Source organism: Danio rerio, chromosome 5 (genome assembly GCF_052040795.2).
Source record: "Danio rerio strain M-AB ecotype USA chromosome 5, GRCz13ab, whole genome shotgun sequence".
In the NCBI taxonomy this organism is placed as follows: Eukaryota; Metazoa; Chordata; class Actinopteri; order Cypriniformes; family Danionidae; genus Danio; species Danio rerio.
In genome coordinates this window covers 3,527,501-3,537,500 of record NC_141025.1, presented here as the reverse complement: position 1 = coordinate 3,537,500, position 10,000 = coordinate 3,527,501, and the positions used below count along the sequence as shown (strand labels likewise).

General features: G+C 32.9%; 1 protein-coding gene and 2 long non-coding RNA genes across 6 annotated transcripts in view; 1 reads left to right on the top strand and 2 right to left on the bottom strand.

The window, feature by feature from the left end:
* rnf43 (ring finger protein 43) overlaps positions 1–10,000 on the top strand; it is a 257,307-nt gene that overhangs the window by 47,494 nt on the left and 199,813 nt on the right. The gene's annotated exons all lie outside the window — the stretch shown is intronic.
* The window catches only part of LOC147843792 (uncharacterized), a 1,319,745-nt gene that overhangs the window by 1,227,891 nt on the left and 81,854 nt on the right, over positions 1–10,000 (bottom strand). The gene's annotated exons all lie outside the window — the stretch shown is intronic.
* On the bottom strand, positions 5,370–9,153 carry LOC147843794 (uncharacterized). Of its 3 annotated transcripts, XR_015490820.1 has the most exons (6): positions 9,082–9,153; positions 8,713–8,768; positions 8,075–8,134; positions 7,166–7,280; positions 6,790–6,901; positions 5,370–5,607 (listed from the first exon to the last, which is right to left on the bottom strand). It is a non-coding gene; the product is annotated as an uncharacterized LOC147843794 (long non-coding RNA). The 3 variants fall into 3 exon arrangements; XR_015490821.2 differs by lacking the exons at positions 5,370–5,607; positions 9,082–9,153 and adding an exon at positions 8,868–8,956 and having other exon boundaries at positions 6,794–6,901; XR_015490822.2 differs by lacking the exons at positions 5,370–5,607; positions 8,075–8,134; positions 8,713–8,768; positions 9,082–9,153 and adding an exon at positions 7,904–7,921 and having other exon boundaries at positions 6,794–6,901.

The following is a 10,000-nucleotide window of genomic DNA, read 5'->3' as shown; positions in this document are numbered from 1 at the left end:
ACTACTTAACATGCATATATTCACACATGCACTTTGTTTTGCAACAGTGTCACAAGATAGTTTGTGATTGCTTGGGAGTTGCTTAAGGTGTTTTCTGTAGATTTTAGTGTGCAGTTCATTTCCAACCTGTTTTGCGTTGTTGCCATGTGACTCCATTAATCCCTTTCACATAGCGAAGCTGCAGAAAATGTAATTTAATTAAATTTACTTCTGTCTATGGAGACTCCACCTATATAATCCTCTTAGTCTATGCTGACATTATCTTCAGCAGCTCAAACACTCTAATGTATAATGGACAGACGGCTGCTTCTCACTCAGGGCTGCTGTTTATGCTAATGAGGGAGAGATGGGCACTAGTGGGCGGGGCTTTCCCCTTCTGATGAGACGTACAAAGGGAGAATGTCAATCAAAGTGTTTCTGCAAACTGTTTTCATCCGGTCTGATTATAAAAAAATAAATCAGAGGATGGTTATATTCACACACTGCTGCGACAGTGGTGTTTAAACTCCTTATTTTTCCATAATAGGCACCCTTTAATTCATTCTCGACCAACGGTAGTGTGCAATATTTTTCATTGAAGCCTGTTAGTAGAAACATCTAAATGTAATGTATCATTCAGCGTCCCTCATGGCTCTGGTTAGTCCGTATATGAGACCTCTGGCATGTTTGAGGATCTCTGACTGTATGTAATGAATGATAATTGTCAGTCTTCTGCTCAGCTGATGAGATTCAGATGTGGACTGATGGCTTTTTATAGGGTGGAGATCCGTCCTCAGTCGCTCAGAGATGCAAAACATCAAAATCAAAATCATGTGCATGTCAAACGCCGATTGATTTCTGACACGTGCACAGTCTGTTCTCCCTTGACTTGAGGTTTTGTGTGAATTTCAGCTGGGAAAAAAACACGTTCCCATAGAGCTTGCGTCATATGCGCTGCTCTCAGATCAGTGCATTTGTGTATTTCTATAAGCATAAAGGCTGCTTTGATCATGAATATCGGCTCATGACCTGCTAACGTGCTCTACGTGATTAATGCTTTTATTAATAGCATGCATTGGCGTCTTCCTCTGGACGTCTATGTAAACAATATTAGGCTTTTTCATTAGAGTACAGCCAGCGAACATGGAGGAACGGCACACAGGAAGACTGTGATTAGTGAAGGAAAGCAACAACAATATTTACTTGTTATTGACTTTACTCTGCCTTTTGCATTAAAATATACATGCATGATTGCATAATTATGATGATAATTGCAAAAAAAAAAAAGTTTAAGCAAAGAAACTTGAATAAAAATGCTAAATATTCTATACAGAAATTGCATTTTAGAATAATTTCTGAAGGATCGTGTGATATTGAAAACTGGTTTAGTGAAGGAAACTAATAGTTATAGACTGTACACTGATTTTTGCATTAAAAATACATGCATAATTGGCTAATTATAATAATAGTTGCATTTAAAAAAAGTTTTAGCATTGAAACGTACAAATATAGCATAATATACAGAAATTGCATATACAGAAATTGTAGACTGTTTACTGCATTTTGCATGAAAAAATACATGCATAATTGCAGAATTATAATAATGATTGCATTAAAGTTTTATCAAAGACACTGTAATAAAATGCATAACGTTCTTCACAGAAATTGTGTATTAGAATGATTTCTAAAGGATCATGTGATATTGCGAGCTGGTGTAGTGAAGGAAGCTAAAATATATTTACTAGTTAGACTGTTCACTGCTTTTTGCATTAGATTGCATTAAAAAATTACATGCATAAATGCTTAATTATGATAATAATTGCATTAAAAAAGTTTTTGCAATGAATTCTAAAAAAGCAGAATATTAAATCCAGAAATTGTGTATTAGAATGATTTCTGAAGGATCATATAAAACTGAAAACCGGTGTAGTGAAGGAAACTAAAAAATATTCACTAGTTATATACTGTACGCTGCCTCTTGCATTCAAAAAATGCATGCATAATTGAAGTATTACAACAATAACTGCATTATAGTTTTTGCAAAAAATGCATAATATTATATACAGAAATTATGTATTAGAGTTGTTTCTAAAGAATCATGTGAAATTGAACACGAGTGTAGTAAAGAACACAAAATATTTGCTAGTTATGGACTGTACACTGCCTTTTGCATTGGATTGCTTTAAAAAAATACATGCATAATTGTGTAATTAGGGGCCAAGCACCGTAGGTGCGTAGGCACCTATTGGATCCGTTAGCGTTCCTATTATTATTATTCTTCTTCCGTTTCTTCCGTTTCTTCCGCCAGATTTGAATGGCAGCCCATATAGGCGTATGCGGGAAAGTTGTATAATTTGGCACAATGATAGAGGACAGTCTTGTCATTAATAAGACCAAATATAAAGTCTGAACATCAAACTCTCTAGCGCCACCACTTGTCCAAACTTTCACGTACGTTTATCATAATAACTTTTGAACCGAATGGGCTACAATCAAAATTCTTTTTTCCTCTGATTCCTTGGCTCAGTCCGATTCAAACGCACCTTATGACGTCCTTATGACCTTATTATTTTCCGTCATGAATTTTTTCGCGCTATTTTAAATTTTTCGAAAAACCTATTTGATCGAACTCGTCCTAGGCCGTTTCTCCGATTTTCACCAAAATTGAATCACATGATCTACAGACCATGCCAACCAAAAGTTATAGAATTCAAGTTGATTTGACCAACCGTTTTCGTTTAACTTGCAATCAAATTTAACGAAGAACTTGCAAAATTGGACTTGAGGCGATATCTCCGTAACGCATTCACCGATTCACACCAAACTTGGTGCGTGTAATGACAACTAAGGTTTGAGGTCATATGCAGAGTTTCGGCGCACTGAAAACTCAGTGCTCATAAACTCATAAACCTGGTCTCATTACATCCGGCAGAGCATGTCGAGTCGAATGATGTCTGATTTTCACAGGTCAGCCATTTTGGGCGTCGCCCATTTCGATTTTTGGCCAAAAATGCTATATTTTACCAACATATTCACATATCATGACAAAACATGGTATGCATCTGGCACAATGATAGAGGACAGTATTAACAATAATCATACCAAATATGAAGTCTCAAAATCGAACTCTCTAGCGCCACCACTTGTCCAAACGTTCATGTATGTTTATCATGATAACTTTTGAACCAAATGGGCTACAATCAAAATTCTTTTTTCCCCTGATTCCTTGGCTCAGTCCAATTCAAACGCACCCTATGACGTCATTTTCCGTCATGAATTTTTTCGCGCTATTTTAAATTATTCGAAAAACCTATTTGTTCGAACTAGTCCTAGGCCGTTTCTCCGATTTTCACCAAAATTGAATCACATGATCTACAGACCATGCCAACCAAAAGTTATGGAATTCAAGTTGATTTGACCAACCGTTTTCGTTCAATTTGCGATCAAATTTAACGTAGAACTTGCGAAAATGGACTTGAGACGATATCTCCGTAACGCATTTTCCGATTCACACCAAACTTGGTGTGTGTTATGACAACTAGGGATTGAGATTCTACGCGGAGTTTCGGCGCACTGCCCCCTAGTGGTCCGGAGATACAAAAAACTTGCTTTTTGGCTTATAACATCTCAACCTTTCGTCCGAAACTCATAAACCTGGTCTCATTACATCCGGCAGAGCATGTCGAGTCGAATGATGTCTGATTTTCACAGGTCAGCCATTTTGGGCATCGCCCATTTCGATATTTGGCCAAAAATGCTATATTTTGCCAACACATTCACATATCATTACAAAACATGGTATGCATCTTCAACCCCATGCCCTGAAAGTACTCAAAAACTTTAGGAGCAGCGCCACCTTTTGGGCAAAAGTGCTTGGCCCCTTAATTGCTGCTTGCAGCTATATTTATAATAATAATTGCTTTTAAAAAAGTTTTAGCAAAAAAACAAACAAACTGTAATTTAAATGTATAATATTCTATATAAAATGGTGTGTTAGAATTATTCCCGAAGGATCATGCGATTTATTAAAAAAAAAAAAAATTGTTGAAGAGAAGTAAACAAAAATATTCACTCGTTATAGACTGTTCACTGCCTTTTGCATTCAAAATACATGAATTGTGTATTTATAATCATGCATTAACAGAGTTTTAGCAAAGAAACTTGAATAAAAACACATAATATTCTGTACAGAAATTGCATTCTAAAAATATACTAAAACTAAAAATATTCATTAGTTATAGACTGTTCAATGCCTTTTGCATTAGATTGCATTGAAAAAAGCATGCATAGTTGTAATATTAGAAAAATAATTGCATTAAAGTTTTAGCACGGAAACTTTCATTAAAATGCATAATATTCTATTCAGAAGTTGCATACTAGAATGATTTCTGAAGGATCATGTGATATTATTTACTGTGAAACATATTTACTAGTAATAGACTGTACACTTAATTTTGCATTACAAAAACATGCATAATTGTGTATTTATAATAATAATTGCATTTAAAAAGAATGTTTAAGCAAAGAAGCTTCAAAAAAAATGCATAAAATTCTCCACATTAGCAGATGTTGTGCAAAAGTCCGCGCAGAAATAGCAAAAAATGGCGGTAGATTCAGTCTGGAACTGATTATATGACACGAGTATCCTTAGATATGGCTTATTTAAACTTACATGAATGAATTTTCAGATATCATATCTGAATGTAAATCATCTGAATGGATTGTCACTGGAATAAATCTTAATATATTAAAAACACATTTCGGTTGTATACAGTTGAAAGCAGAAGTTTACATACACTGTATAAAAAGGCACATAACCTTTAAAAGAAAAAGTCAGCTGTTAATTTGACTAAACGTTTTCTCTTTTAGGTAAGTCAGGATTATCACATGTGTTTCTTTTCTGCTTAATAGCAGAATAATAAGAGAGATATTTTTTGAGAAATTGTTATAACTCTTCTTAAAAGTCAAGTTTACATACACTGTAAACGATTTCTTGTTAAATTAACAGTAAGTTACTGGCAACAATTATCCAGTAGCTGCTGTATTTCATAAAACAGTAACATTACTGTAATACTAATTACATTAGTATTACATTTACTGTAAAATGTAATACATCATTTTACTGTTGTTGATTTTTACTGTAACACTAATTACAGTAGTGGTGCACATACTGCAAAACTGAAAACAGTATTTTATTGTACATTTTTACCATAAAGAACTACGGTATTTTAATGTTACTTTTATTATTACTGTATAGTATTTTACAGTTATTAAGTGTTATTTTATTTTATTTAATAGTGCTAATTTATAATGGGTAAAAAATGTTCAAAAATTGCACAAGTGTTATTTTAACTGTTCAAGACGTACAAGAAAAATAAAGAAACTGAAACTTTAACTTCACAATAAAGGTTTATTGTGTAAACCATGATAAAACAGTAGCAATAATTCAATATAACAGAGCAACAGAACACTAATAAACAATTGATCATTAACGCCAGTCAACAATTAATGCATCAGAAATTATTACAATTTAAAAAAAGGTGAGAATACTGCTACAAGACAGGAAATGATGAAGGCCAAATGATGTGGAAAGGGACAGTGAAAAAGGGCAGCAACATGATGATGATCCTGCAAAAATGACATGCAAAATCAATCACTGAAGTAAAAACTAATCATCCCTCAAACCATTTAATTCATTCAGAAACAAAACACTGCACTGCTGTTTAAATATATATATATATATATATATATATATATATATATATATATATATATATATATATATATATATATATATATATATATATATACATACATACATATATATATATATATATATATATATATATATATATATATATATATATATATATATATATATATATATATATATATATATATATATATCAGTTATATAAAACAGTTTTTTAATTGTTTTTGTTGGTGAAATACAGTTTGTTGTGAATTCACAATTACACTTACGTTAATGGGGAAAAGATCAGCGGGCATTGTTCTTGAAGATCGCTAGTCAGGTGTCCACACAGGTGTGTAAAAAATAAAGTCTCCTCTTAACTTAATGTCCGACTCTGTATAGCTCGAATATCTGATTCCATGATCACACTACTAGTGCTTCCACGGATTTAAGAGGGGTAAACACAGTTCATTCTGACTTTAAGAGGCTACATATTTAAAATTAAATAAATAAAAATAATCTAATTTAACGTGACTAATGTTAATGAAATACTTTTAGGCTTTTAACACGTATAAATCCACTTCTAACTTACAGACAAGATTGCGTTAGAGAACATGAAAGCTGTGGGTGATTTTTTTAAATATAATGCTAATGATGAGTTACTCATATTTGGTTTGCATAAAACAAAGTAATCACTAAGTATTCATTTTTGGCAAAATCTGCAGAGAGGCTCAGCGACATGAGGAAATGTGTTAAAGTTGAGTAGAGAACTAAAGAGCAGTCTAGCCTACTTCATGAAATGTTTGTGGTAATATTCTGCTGTCAATTCGTATTACGGTATTTCAATATGCAGCAGTGATGGCATGTAAGCTAGACAAATAAACATTTTATCGAGTCATTTCATACAATTTATTTATTTATTTTTTATACGAACACCTCTCCAGTGACATTTCCTCAAACTAAACCATCACAACGTTACTGTGCACAGCATCAGTAAAACGTTGAGAATAATTTAAATACTTAATTTTTTAAAACAGTCACTGCTGATTACAAACTAACATTAAAAATAGGCTTACAGAAATCCTGCATGCATGATAATATGAAGATATATTACTCACTGATGTCGAAGCACTTGCAGGTCATCAGAGATGTAGACAGGACAGAATATGTGCTATCAAATGAGCTCTTGTGCAGCCTTTGTTGGACATCCAGGTAGTATGTTCACCCACACTGTAAGAAACAAAAACAGAAACAATTTATTAAAATGTGAGGGATAGTAAACATGTTTGGTCTACAGAGAGAAGAAAATGTTTACTTTAAGCATTGATCCTAATGAATCTATTTCTAAACTACATTTACCCTTATCACGGAAACAGCATTTTTGAGCTCTTAGACCAGGGGTGCTCAACCTTGTTTGCTTTAAATTAGAATTAAAACAATAAATCTCTATGTCAAATAAAATACTTCAGATCTAAATAAAGCAGGTGCTTTTACCTAAAGGTTCCTTCCCTCCAGTTAGTTTGGCTGCAAATCCCTCCACATCTGTGCTTTATTCGGTTCTTGTCTTAAGAGTAACTGGTGTCGCATTCCAGGTCCATCACAATCTGGGCTAGAAGGACAATATGGCAAAAGACAAGACACATATAAATAAAAGTCTCAGAATAAAATATTTAAAGGAATAGTTTACTATTTTGCCACTATTTACTCCACGTAAACTAGTTTGAATTTCTGTTAAACACTAAAGCAGATATTTTTAAGAATGTTAGTAACCAGTATCTATTGACATCCATATTTAAACCAAATTTCTTTAAAAAATATGAGTTTGTGTTCAACGGAACAAAATAAATATATAACTATTTTGAAACAAGTGGAGGATGCCAAAGATGCTATTATTTTCATTTTGGGGTGAACTGTCCCTTCAATTCAAGTGTCAAGCAATAGTCATAAAAACTGATGTGTCGCTTGAGGAAAACTAAATCAAGTACCTTCTTTGAACAAGCAGAATCATTATGCCATTGTATTCAGTGATTCTCTTTTACATTTTCCCACTATGAAACGATAGCTTCAACATGCAATCCATGTTAAGACAAAAATGAATAGCATAAAATAACATATTGAACTAAACTTACAGTTTCCAGGCTGTTTGAAAAAAAACAAACACATATGCCCAGTAAAATTGCTAATAAACACAAAGACAACAGTTATAGAAAAAAATGTTTGTCTAATATTTACTCAGCACTTGGTAGGCAATAGCATAGCCGTGGCTGTTTTAACACCAGATTTTTTTATCTTAGGAACTGCTGGAAGAAGAAAAAGTGGTTGTACATGAAACTCCTCACAACAAATCTGTGAACAACTTGACATTTAAAAATCTAATCAAAATGAGGAAGACATCAACATTACCTTGAACAATCAAGTGAGGAGTGATTGGTAGCATCAGTTTTTCAACATCAATTACTGTAGCTGAAAAACAGATAAATATAATAAGAGTAAAATAAGACTTAACATTAATTAATCTAAATCTATGGTACAACCATACCAATCTGTATGGGGTTAAAATACATTTGTACACAAATCATTTCCTGACCCCATCAATTTCTCTTAGAATAGGATGGATATATATATATATATATATATATATATATATATATATATATATATATATATATATATATATATATATATATATATATATATATATATATATATAGTGATAATGACTTTGGCTTATATCTGTGCACTCAGAACGTACACTCACCTCAGGTACACCTGAACACCAAAAATTAAATGTACAATTAATGACACACTATACATCAAGCTCATTAACATTATTGAGAAATAGACAATTAATATGTATTTTGTTAATATTAACGTTAGCTTAAAATAATTCAACTGCATTTAATTTTCAGCTCCATTTAATAAAACAGTTAAGACTCATTTTATTATGAGTTTAGTTTAAATAACGTTAACTAACTTACAGTTGAAAAATTTTACCATAATGATAGCTTAGTCAAAATGACTATGTGAAGACCAGAGCTTACCTTAACGGTAAACGTTTAACTTTTCATGGTGACTTCGCCTTCATCTCAGTGTTGTGCTGAAATAGAAAATGCATTAATGCAGTTACAATAAGTTAAAGTTATGTTTTTTCAGGTAACTTAGCGTATGGTCAAAAACTCACTCAAGATAAACTCACTGTATCTAATACCTCGCAAACACTACAATGACCGCCTGGCGTCTGTTATTTCTTGTTTAAAATACCATTTGTTAACGGACAGCGTGACAAAACATAAGAACCTAACGTTACAACTAATGTCACTTGGTTAATTATTTTAAATTACACACTCAATACACAGAAATATATACAAAACAATCCTTCAACGGACAGAATTTGACTTTAAAACACTTACCGAGGATGAATTCGCTGGATGAAAGACGACAGGTAAATTTCAAATTTGCAGAGCCGTTGCCTGCAGGTCGAGTCGTGTCCGTTCGGTTCTATGAATCGGCTCCTTGAACAGTAAAGATTTTAATCCGCCTAAAACCGATTCCTTTTTGTATATGATTCATTACTATTTCGTTATACTGCTTGGCCACACGCATTTATACACTGATTATACACTAATTGCATATTGCTGAATGTGCTTGTGAACACGTGTGATCAAATAATTCCCGAGCAAACGGTTCAATACGATTCTGAGTCGCTCGAGTGCTGAACCGAACCAGTGCAAACGTGATATTGATTACAATATAGTAACATTGTTTTTTATTCACTTTACCAGCGAAATTATTACATATATCTGACCTTGACAATAAGAATAAAGTTCGTTTGAAGTGTTTTGAGAATTAATATTTTTTTTCTCCCAGAATTCATTTCACATCAACAAGCAAATGGTAATGGCGGATGAGAAAGCCCAGCTAATATTATAAATATTGCGTTTAATATGTCACGAAATGAAATTTTAACAGTGTTTCATGCGAGAATGTAGTTCTTACAAACTCAAATCTGATGTTTATTTATAGATATCATGTGTAAATTTAAGCGTGCTTTGCCGATAGCGGAGATTCTGACCTCCAGGGTGTCCATCATCACTCATGTGTCCGGCGAAACGAGGTTATAATCGGCTAGACATGTGAGACTTGCTCCGGTCTTAGATGGCTCTATAATGAATGTGTTATGAAATTTAGTTTTAACCGTTTTTCATGCGGGAATGTAGTTGTTTTAAACTCAAGTCTGTGGTTTATTTATAGAGATGGTGTGTATTTTAAAATATTGTTTTGAAAATGCGGAGATGTGACCTCCATGGTGACAGGTGCCCAATCCTCATG